The sequence below is a fragment of the Plenodomus lingam genome (genome assembly GCF_022343315.1).
Source record: "Plenodomus lingam strain CAN1 chromosome Unknown contig_19, whole genome shotgun sequence".
NCBI classification, from domain to species: domain Eukaryota; kingdom Fungi; phylum Ascomycota; class Dothideomycetes; order Pleosporales; family Leptosphaeriaceae; genus Plenodomus; species Plenodomus lingam.
The window spans coordinates 2,645,950-2,657,254 of NW_027093936.1; the positions used below are offsets into that span (position 1 = coordinate 2,645,950).

General features: G+C 32.9%; 1 non-coding gene across 1 annotated transcript; it reads right to left on the bottom strand.

Moving 5' to 3' along the window:
* Positions 1-8,215: 8,215 nt before the first annotated feature.
* IAQ61_004935 lies at positions 8,216-10,012 on the bottom strand. Its single transcript, XR_010715479.1, has one exon. It is a non-coding gene; the product is annotated as an 18S ribosomal RNA (ribosomal RNA).
* Between the last annotated feature and the right edge of the window lie 1,293 nt (positions 10,013-11,305).

Consider the following 11,305-nt stretch of genomic DNA (forward strand, 5'->3'; position numbering starts at 1 on the left):
ACTCTAAGGCACGCTTCTTACGCGTGATAGAGCTCCTTAGGGAAGCTACCTAGTTAATAATAGAGAGGTAGGCTATAGTTAGTTATTCTTATATTATATATTAATAGATCTTATATACTACCTTACTTTAATTAACACTATATAATCTATACTCTACTATTATATAACTTTAGGTGCTCCCTAAACCTTATAAATTATTATATAGTTAGGTTTTTAGTAAGCCTATTAGCTAGTATATTGCTAGTAGGTAGGTAGGTAATATAGAAAGATCCCTTTATATACTCTTGTCTTAGCCACATATTTTAAATATCCACATAGCGTAGCTTAGTAGTAATCCTTTTATTATTGCCTACTACTAACCTAATAGTTTGTTAATTATTATAATTAATTATCTAGGTAGTATCTAAAGTAAGGTGTATTTTAGTTAAAAAGCGTTTTAACGCTATTACTTCTTTACTTACTTACTTAAGCGTAAGGAGCTCTACCTTAGTAGTTAAAGTAGTAATAGTTGCTTATTAAGCTGCCTTCTAAATAATAGGTCCTCTAAAGAGCGTGATTAGGTATCTATATAATAATCACTAAGTATTAACATTATTAGCAAATAACGCATTACTACATATTATAAACTTATTAGGATCCCTATTCCTATATTAGATTAATTAGTATTAAGTTTAGTATAGATAGACAATTACTTAATTAACCGCATTAAAGTGTTGTTTAGATAGGTTAGTAAGGTATTAGGAGAGCTAGGAGGCTATATAGGTAATATTAGGGCGCACTATAATTAAGGTGTAAAGGATTAATCTAACGCGCTCCTAATAGTCCTTAATCTCTTTTTTAGTGGCTTCTCCTGTGCTCTTTTTAATATCTTTACTTAATAGTAGTGTAGTAGGGAATTTTCCTGTCTCTGCTAGATTAAATTTCTTTATAATCTTGTTAATGTATTTGTTATAAACGAGCGTTATTATCTATCTCTTTCTATCCTAGATTACTCTTACCCCTAGAAACTAGCTCACAGGTCCTTTTTCTTCTATAGTATATCTTTGCTTTAGAGCTTAGATAACTTTGTAAGCTTAGCTTGCGTAGTTTTAGTAATAGAGCAATAGGATATTATCTATATAGAATATTAATAAGATACTGCATTCTCTATGAAAGAACAGGTATAGCTCCTCTTTAGAAGCAATAAGCTTATTTTCTTAGAGTGTAGTTAAGAGCTTATTATACTATAATAATAGTAAGTCTTTTTGTCTATATAGAGCTCGTTTAAGCTTAACACACTTCCTAGGTATTTAATATCCTTTAGGTAGCTTGCAGATAACTATAGGGTATTAATCCCTTAAGGCGTTAAGGAAAGCTCCTACAACGTTATATTAATATATCTTAAGGTTAAACTTAGCTCTAATAGCTATTGCAGTCCTAAAGGTTTAAGCTGCTAGGGTAGCTATATAGGTTAAATAAATTAAGTTAGTAAGCTATAGATCTCCTCTTACTACTATCCTTAATTTACACTTAATTAGGTAACTATCCTAATTAAGCTTATATCTAAACACCTATTTAAGTAGGAGTAGACGCTCTCCCTTAGTTAGCCTATTAATCTCCTCCTAGGTACTAGCTTTTAGTAGAGTATTAATTTCTTTATATACTACGTCTCTAAATTACTATCCTATTTAGTAGTTATAGAGATTGTTCTATTATTTTAGCTCTTTTTATAGAGCGTCCTAGTGCGTATTTCTTTTAGGGTTTTTAGGAGATTTGCTCCCTATTACTACTATAATTATAGTATAAATTATAGTATTTAGTTTAGGATATACTAAAAGATTATACAAGGGATTTCTAATTAGATCTATATCTAATAGATCTATTACTATATATATCCCTACACTTATAGAGCCTCCTAGTAGTTTATTAGGGTCCTATCCCTAAGCTTGCTTACTAACTTGCGTTAGTGGCAGTCCTTTAACTCGTGGTTTTCTACTTCTTCTAGGAGCTCTAGGTACCGCTTGTAAGGGATCTGTAGGAGATACAGAATCTAGTCCTAAAGTAGGTAGGTAGGAGCTCTACTTACCACCCCTATAAGAGCTAGATAGGGTGCCCTTACCTATCTCCGTGCTCTTATAAAGTGACCCACTAATAGCACTCTCCCCTCTAGGTCTTTCCTAGGAGCTACCTATTGTAGCGTTAAAGTAAGTTAGATTACTACTATCTTAGGTAGTAAGACCCTAATCTATAACCTGCATAGATCCTTTATCTCCTATACTAAAGTTTAGTTCTAGTATTTATTTAGGAGTTTAGAGCCCTATTAGCTTAGGGGACTTTATATAGATCCTTTGTGCTAAGCTAGCTATACTTAGTACCTACGCTAGAGGTGTCTGCTTAGGGGGTTGTGAATTACTAGGCTAGCTAGCCTAATTATCTACCTCCTCTAGCTCTACTCTACCCCCTAGCTCCTATACTAGGTTTAGTCCTCCTTGCTTACTAGACTCCTTATATTACTCTACTATAATATAAAGCTAATTAAAGATATTAAGCTCTTTATATACTTCTCCTATATTATAGATCTTATCTTTGCTAATAATATTAACTATCTTTTAAGCCTCTAACTATTAAAGCTACTCTAGATCTTTCTCTTTATAGAAAAGATCCTTATTAAAGGTAACGTTCCGCGTTATAATAATCTAATTAAGCAAGGGGATCTATATCCTATATATGTTAGATACTCTATATCCTACTAGATATCTAATATAACCCTAAGGGTTCACCTTAAAAACCCTCTTATAACGCCTAGCTGCTTAATCTCTATTAAGGGGGTAAGCTTAACAGCCATAGGCGTATATTCCGCTCTAATCAGGGCAGAGATTAGTAGTTGCCTCCCTTATCTGCTCTAGTTGCCACCACCTAAAGTATCTAGTAAACTAACAATCTAGCACTTTATTAGGTAATATTATATTATAAGTATAGGACAGGCTTATATTATAGAGCTAAGTTACTCCTTTATAATTTTAGGCCAGAGCTTTGTTAGTAGGTTAGCACTAATCCTTATTTTAATCGATTTCGTTATAATCTCCTGCCCTACTCTTTCTGCTCCTCTATTAGGTTTATAGGTATATACAGGTAAGCTCTTAATTTTAATACTATTATTAGCTGCCTAGATCTAAAAGCAAGATTTACCACGCTAAGGGAGCGTTACAACGTTGTTATCTTGCATAATCTTAACTATGCTAAGCTTATATTAGTTAAGTATTAAGCTCTTAAAATTTTTAAACACCTGCATAATCTTATTAAGGTTTTTAGCTTGCAGTAGATAGGTATAAAGCTTCCCTAAGTAGTCGCACTTTAATACTAAGATCTATTGCTTGTAAGCTATACCTGTTAGCATATTAAATAGATCCTATAATACCTAGTAGTATAGACGTGGTAATCTTTCCCTTAGTTGTCTTAATATAACCTGTTAGGCATGTGTAATAGCGCAGTGCTTGTATTTGCTCCTAGGAGTTCCTTTAATCCTAATATTTATTACTAACTTAACTAGAGCTTTAAGCGCCTTAGGTCCTAAATAGCCTAATTATTAGTACTAAAGCTCCTTACTATTATATCTTAGGTAAGTTATCTAGGATTATTAGGGTTATTTAGGCACTATACTTTAGATTATTAGATACAGAGTAGAGGGCTTATATTCTAGAAAAGATAAGTTAAACTTGCGTAGTAACTTAGCTAATATAACACTCTTTTCTAATAATCTAAACTATAAAGTAGTATCTAGCCTAAGGAACTAAACTCCTGCTTTAAGTAATTAAGCTTCTAATATAATATTTATATAAAATCCTTCTACTAATACTACGTTAGTAAGCACTAAATCTTCTATTTTTAGACCTCTTAGTCTATTAAGAGCATTAGGGATTACTTTAGTCCCTCTACCTAAGATTAGAAAAGCTTAAGTTCCTGCTTTAACTATCTTATATCTAACTAATCTAAATAAGATTTCTTCTAGGTGGCTTATATTATTAACTAGGTGTACTACACCCCTATTATTAAAGATAGTACTCTTTAATAGAGCGTAAGCTTTAAAGTCTATAGTTAAATAGATCCTGTTTGTTTTCTCTACTATTAACATAAGGTTAATTAGTACTACCTAGATACTACCTAGATAGGTAATCGCGTTTACCTAACTACTATAATCTTAATTAATAGGATAGGACTTAATTAGAGCTTTTCTTAACTCTTTAAATTTTTAATTCCTATTAATTTTTTTCTTAATCTCTAATTATTAAGTAGTAGTAAGCTTATTACCTGTATTAGTCTAAGCTTTAATAACGTTTTTATATTTAGAAGGTTTCTATAGGTAGGATCTACTATATAGGCATAAAGACTCCTTCTTAGGTTAATTAGAAAGAGGAGCTCCTATTATTACAAACACTCTAGGACCTTTAGAGCTTAATCTTATATTATTTTCTTAGAGAAGTAATAAATAGATCTTAGCAACCTGTAGGAGGTTATAAGTTAGCTCTCCTATTACTAACTTTTTAATAATCCTTTAAAACATAGTTTAACCCTAATCTAGTAAGATCCTAGTAGATAGAGCTTTAAGATAATTCTATACTATAAGCTATCCTTTAATATTAGGAATGTTATATACCTTAGCTTGCGTATATAGGATTGTCTACTCTTTCTACTAGTAATTAGCGTCTTAGCTACTTATCTTTACCTTAGCAAGATAAGCTTTGTACTACGATCTTGCTAGTGTTGCAGCGCTTAAGTTAGTTAGCGCTAGGTTGTTGCGGAGCACTTAGATAAGTGCTTAGAGGGTTACTCTTCCTTAATTAACAAGCTCTATATAGGCTAGGGTAAGGATCCCTTAATCTACTATATTATTAACCTATATAAAAAGGTTCTAGATTGCTAATAACTTTAATACCTAATCTAATAAGCAGGCTTAGTACTATACTATTTAGAGTTTGTACTGCTTACTTGTTGTGTTAGATAGCGCGATATCTGTTAGCATGCTAGGCTTAATTAGTTTATTCTTAAAGTGATTTTTAGCATCCTAAGTATTAGGGTCTACCTCTACCTAGATCCCTTTAGTTAGGGCATGGTATCTGAATTGAATATACTAGGTAGGCCAGTTAGTTAATCTAGTAAGTAGGATATCCCCCTTTAGGATTTAGTCGCTTATAGTAGAAGAGTAATAAGTAAGCTTCTGCTTAAGAAATGGTATAAAGAGTAAAGCTTGCTAGCTTAGTATCTAAGTTAAACAATACGCTTAAATGGATAGGACAATCCTTAATAAGGTAAAGCGCGAACCAGGCTTATAACTGTGGAAATTTAGATTACTAAGGTTAGGAATAATTTAGGAGATAGATTATTAGATTATATCTACTATAATCAGACTTATATATATAGAGCTTTAGCTACCCTTACTAGAAGGTGAATAATTAGTAAACCTTCCTTACTAGAGCTCCTGCTTTTTATTAGGCACTTAGCAGTAAGCTAGCAGTTGATTAGATAGTGGGTTGTACAGGGGTATTGATTGGGATTGATTGGATCAAGATGCTCCGTGATCCGGTTAATATCCCTCCTGCAACAAGAAATTATATTATATTAATACTACTTTCTAGCTATTGCAATACTATATTTTAATTAGATAGTTAGATTCCCCTTATCTATACTAGTTCTAAGTTAGTTGTTAAATATACGCTAGATAGCTAAAACCTGCTAAGGGTGTCTGCACCCTAGCGCTAAGAGGCGCCTACCTTGCGGTTAGTGCCCTTCTACGCTAGAGGCTTCTCCCTAAGGCCTAACGTACCTAACCCTTAGAGCTAATCCTTTTCCTAAAGTTATAGATCTATTTTACTAACTTCCCTTATCTATATTATTCTATTAACTAGAGGCTTTTTACCTTAGAGACCTGCTACAGTTATAAGTATAACCTAGCGTAAAAACTATTTCTTTAAGTAGATTTTTAAGGCTTATTAGGAGCGCACTAAACACTATAAAAGTATAGCGCTCTTCTAGCTATTAAACCCTAGCTCTAGATAAACTAATTTTAGGGTAATAGACTATTAAGAAGAAAAGAGAACTCTTCTTAGGGCTCCTGCTAAGGTCTCTGCTCTTAGTTGTGTTGCTACAGAGAATCTATATCTAGGTGCTAGAATATTAACTAGCTTCCCTTTTAAGGGCGCGGCGTAAGCACTAATATTAAAATAGAATTACCCTATCTCTTAGGATTAACTAACCTGTGTCTAACTGCTATTTATATAGAACCTTTCTCTACTTTAGTCCTTAAAGTTCTTATTTAAGTATTTGCTACTACTACTAAGATCTATACTAGAGGCTATTCTACCTAGGGTTACCCCTAAGGCTTCGTTACAAGCCTCTACGCCTGCCTACTTACTAGGGCTTAAATCTTGCCCTAGTGGCGGGGTATAGGTAACACGCTTAAGCGCTATCTATTTTTAGGGCTAGTTTATTTAGCAGGTAAGTTATTATACACTCCTTAGTAGATTCTAACTTCTATAGCTACTGTCCTACTGTCTAGATAAAGTAACACCTTTTGTAGTGTCTAATAAGCGTGCATTCTAGCACCTTAACCCTACGTTTGGTTTATCCTGTATTGCTAGTTCTGCTTACTAAAAATGGCCTACTAGTAATAGTATATTTAAGTGTCCACGTTTAATTAAGTAATAAGGACTTCTTACATATTTAAAGTTTAAGAATAGGTGAAGGTTGTTTTAACCCCTAGGCCTCTAATTATTTGCTTTACCTTATAAAACTAAATACGTTACTGCTATCCTAAGGGAAACTTTAGTAGGAACTAGCTACTAGATAGTTTAATTAGTCTTTCGCCCCTATGCCTAAATTTAATAATTAATTTGCACGTTAGAACTGCTACAAGCCTCTACTAGAGTTTCCTCTAGCTTTACCCTATTTAAGCATAGTTTACTATCTTTTAGGTCCTAATAGCTATACTCTTACTTAAATCCTTCTAAAGATATTAGGATTAGTTAATAGTGCACCCTAAAAGGGGTCCTACCTCTATTTACTTTTATTACGCGTCTAGGCTTAACACCTAAATACTTATATAGATATTAGACTCCTTAGTCTATATTATAAGACAGGCCACTTATAGCTATTACGCTAGCATCCTAGTAGATACGCAGACCTTAGTCTAGGCTAGTTATATATTATCTCCCCTATAAGGCCTCCCTAAAGGGAGGTACGTAATAGAGACCTTTATCTAACTACCTAAACTAATACTAGCCTACCTATAGAAGAGTGCACTAGATAAAAGCCTAGATAAGTAACTATAGGTAAGTCTAGCTATAAGCGCTTCCCTTTAAACAATTTCACGTGCTATTTAACTCTCTTTCTAAAGTGCTTTTTATCTTTTAATTACTCTACTTATACGCTATTAGTCTCTAGCTAGTATTTAGCTTTAGAAGAAATTTACCTCCTATTTAGAGCTATATTCCTAAATAACTTAACTTGTTAAAGGGGCTTTATATAGTAAAGGCTAGTAACTATATACAGGATTCTTACCCTCTATAAGATCCTATTCTAAGGAACTTAGACTACTACTAACGCTAAAGCGCCCTCTGCAAATTATAACTTAGACCCTAAAAGAGCTAGATTTTAAATTTAAGCTATTGCCGCTTTACTCGCTGTTACTAGGGCAATCCCTATTAGTTTCTTTTCCTCCGCTTATTAATATGCTTAAGTTTAGCAGGTATCCCTACCTAATCTAAGGTTAAGAGCTTAAAAAGTATCTTAATAGATGCTAATAACTATAACAAGAGGCGTAAAATATGCTGCGCTCTAGGCTAATATACTAGCTACTAATTATTTTAAGGCAAGTCCTAAGTAAAACAAACACCTAACACTAAGCAGAGCTTAAGGGTACAAATAACGCTTAAACAGGCATGCCCTATAGAATACTAAGGGGCGCAATGTGCGTTTAAAGATTTAATAATTTACTAAATTCTGCAATTCACACTACTTATCGCATTTCGCTGCGTTCTTTATTAATGCTAGAACTAAGAGATCTGTTGTTAAAAGTTGTAATTTATTACAGTGTTACTAACACTAACTGCAATTACAAGTGGTTTTAGGGGATCTAATTAGTAGGCAAGCCTACTAAGGAAACAAATAGTACGCAAAAAATATAGGCAGAATTAAAGTAGACTACTACTACTAATTAAGGCAGCAGTGCTTTAAAAATAGGTAATAATCCTTCTACAGGTTCACCTACAGAAACCTTGTTATAACTTTTACTTCCTCTAAATAACCAAGTTTAACAAACTTTCTAGCTTAGGGTAGTTATTACTAACCTCCCTAAGCTAGTCCAAAGGCCTTACTAAGCCATTTAATTAGTAGTAGCAATAGGTAGTGTGTATAAAGGGCAGGGACGTAATCAACGCATGCTAATAACACGCGCTTACTAGGCATTCCTCGTTAAAGAGCAATAATTGCAATACTCTATCCCTAGCATAATAGAGTTTAACAAGATTACCTAGACCTTTTAGTTAAGGTAAAGAACTTGTTAGCTCTGTTAGTATAGCGCGCGTGCGGCCTAGAACATCTAAGGGCATTACAGACCTGTTATTGCCTTAAACTTCTATTAGCTTAAGCTAATAGTCCCTCTAAGAAGCTAGCAACTAGCTAAAGCTAGCCTAGCTATTTAGTAGGTTAAGGTCTTATTTGTTATCGCAATTAAGTAGACAAATTACTCTACTAACTAAGAACAGCTATGCACCACTACCTAAAAAATTAAGAAAGAGCTCTTAATCTGTTAATCCTTATTTTATCTAGACCTAGTAAGTTTCCCTATATTAAGTTAAATTAAGCCGCAGGCTCTACGCCTAGTAGTGCCCTTCTATTAATTTCTTTAAGTTTTAGCCTTGTAACTATACTCCCCCTAGAACCTAAAAACTTTAATTTCTTATAAGGTGCTAAGCGAGTTAGAAAAAGAACATCGCCTAATCCCTAGTTAGCATAGTTTATAGTTAAGACTACAACAGTATCTAATTATCTTTAATCCCTTAACTTTTATATACTAATTAATAAAAACATCCTTAGTAAATGCTTTTGTAGTAGTTAGTCTTTAATAAATCTAAGAATTTTACCTCTAATAATTAAATACTAATACCCCTAACTATCCCTATTAATTATTATAGTAGTCCTAGAAACTAACAAAATAGGACTGTACGTCCTATTCTATTATTCTATGCTAACGTATTTAAGCAAAGGCCTGCTTTAAATACTCTAATCTTTTTAAAGTAAAAGTCCTAGTCCCTAACACGCCTAGTAAAGGGTATAAGGTTCTCTAGAAGGAAGGCCTAGCTAGACAAGTACACGTGGTAAGGCAGACCTGCTAGCTAGACCTAAGTTTTAACTATAAGCTTTTTAACTGTAATAACTTTAATATACGCTATTAGAGCTAGAATTACTATAGCTACTAGCACTAGACTTGCCCTCTAATTATTCCTTATTAAGAGGTTTAAATTATACTTATTCTAATTATAAGACCTAAAAGAGCCCTATATTAGTATTTATTGTTACTACCTCCCTATGTTAGGATTAGGTAATTTGCGCGCCTACTGCCTTCCTTAGATATAGTAGCTATTTCTTAGGCTCCCTCTCTAGAATTAAACCCTAATTCCCTGTTACCTGTTAAAACTATAGTAAGCTAATACCTTACTATTAAAAGTTAATAGGGCAGAAATTTAAATAAACTGTTGCTAGCGCAAGGCTATGCGATCTGTAAAGGTATTATAAATTACTAAGAAGCCCTAAAGGGCGTTAGTTTTTTATCTAATAAATACACCCCTTCTAAAGTTAGGGTTTTTAGTATGTATTAGCTCTAGAATTACTATAGTTATCTAAGTAGTAAGGTACTATTAAATAAATAATAACTAATTTAATAAGCTATTTGTAGTTTTACAGTATAATTACTTATACTTAGATATATATAGCTTAATCTTTAAGATAAGTATATAACTACTAGCAGAATTAACTAGGTAATAATCCTAATACTTAATACGCTAAAGCGCACAAGCACTACCCCTAAAACAAGGTAGAAAGTACGTAATAAGAAATCGCAGAAGCAATTCTAGCTACTAGCATAATAGTATATAAGGCACTAGTTATAACTAGCAACTGATTTAATTACCCCTACTAAGTTTCTTAAGGAATAGTCTATAATAAAGCCTAATAGGCGTTTCTACGTGTTTAAACTCGCCACATACATGCCCTAAGTAAAGAAAACCTACGCTTTGCCACGCTTACTAGGAGTAGATGCTAGGTAGGGCTATCCCCTAAGATCTATTAAATAGTTTAGCAGTGCTAGCTATCTATAGACCCTAAATTTTGCTTACTGCTAAAACTTTAATAGTAGGACTTTAGGTGCTAACCACAAAACTAGGTGCAATAGCAGGGTTGCTTTAGTATATAGGCCTAGGCCTACCTAGTTAAGTAGAAGAGTAATCTCTAAGCCCCTAATTACCTACTAATTAGAGCAAATCTAAACTAGGCAGAAATCTAGGAAACAAGGCTAGCTATTATAAAACTAAAACTTTTAAATTTAGTCTAACTGCCGCTAAAACAGGCGTAGAGTGCTAATAATAGGGAGTTATAGGGAGTATAGACGCAGACACAAGCAAAAATTGCCCCCTTAGTGCCTAATAACGCTAGTTTAACTACCTAATCTAAGAACTGCGCGTAGCAGATTTAACCTTAGTTAGTTAGTTAGGTATTTAGTATTTAAGAATCTATTTGCCCTCCTTATATATTATAGGAATAGGTTTTGGTTTAATTTTTGCGTTGCGGGGTTAGTGTAGTAGAAAATAGCTTAGAGCTACACTTTTTTGTATATAAAACTGTGTAGACATGCGCAGCCCTATATAAACTATAAACCTGTATTTGCTAGATAAGAGTAACTTAGAATTCTATTAGTAGTAGGTAAATATATAGATAAGGATCTCTACTCTAATATCTATACTCTACTATAACTACTTTATCTATATTAACTATAGATCTATTAGCTCTATCTATATCTACTTAATATATAAGGCAAGAAATAGAGATAGTATAGAGGAAGAATATAAAGGTATTATTTAATACTAGTAGGTTATAAAAAAGTATAGTAGGACTAGCTAGTAAAGAAAAAGATTTATAAAATATAAGGATATACTTAAGAGTAAAGAATAATAGATAATAGTATAATACTATAAGGATTATAAAAAGGATATAATAGCTACTATTATAGAATAGTCTAAAGTTATAGAAAGCACTAAAGTAATAGAATAAACAAAAG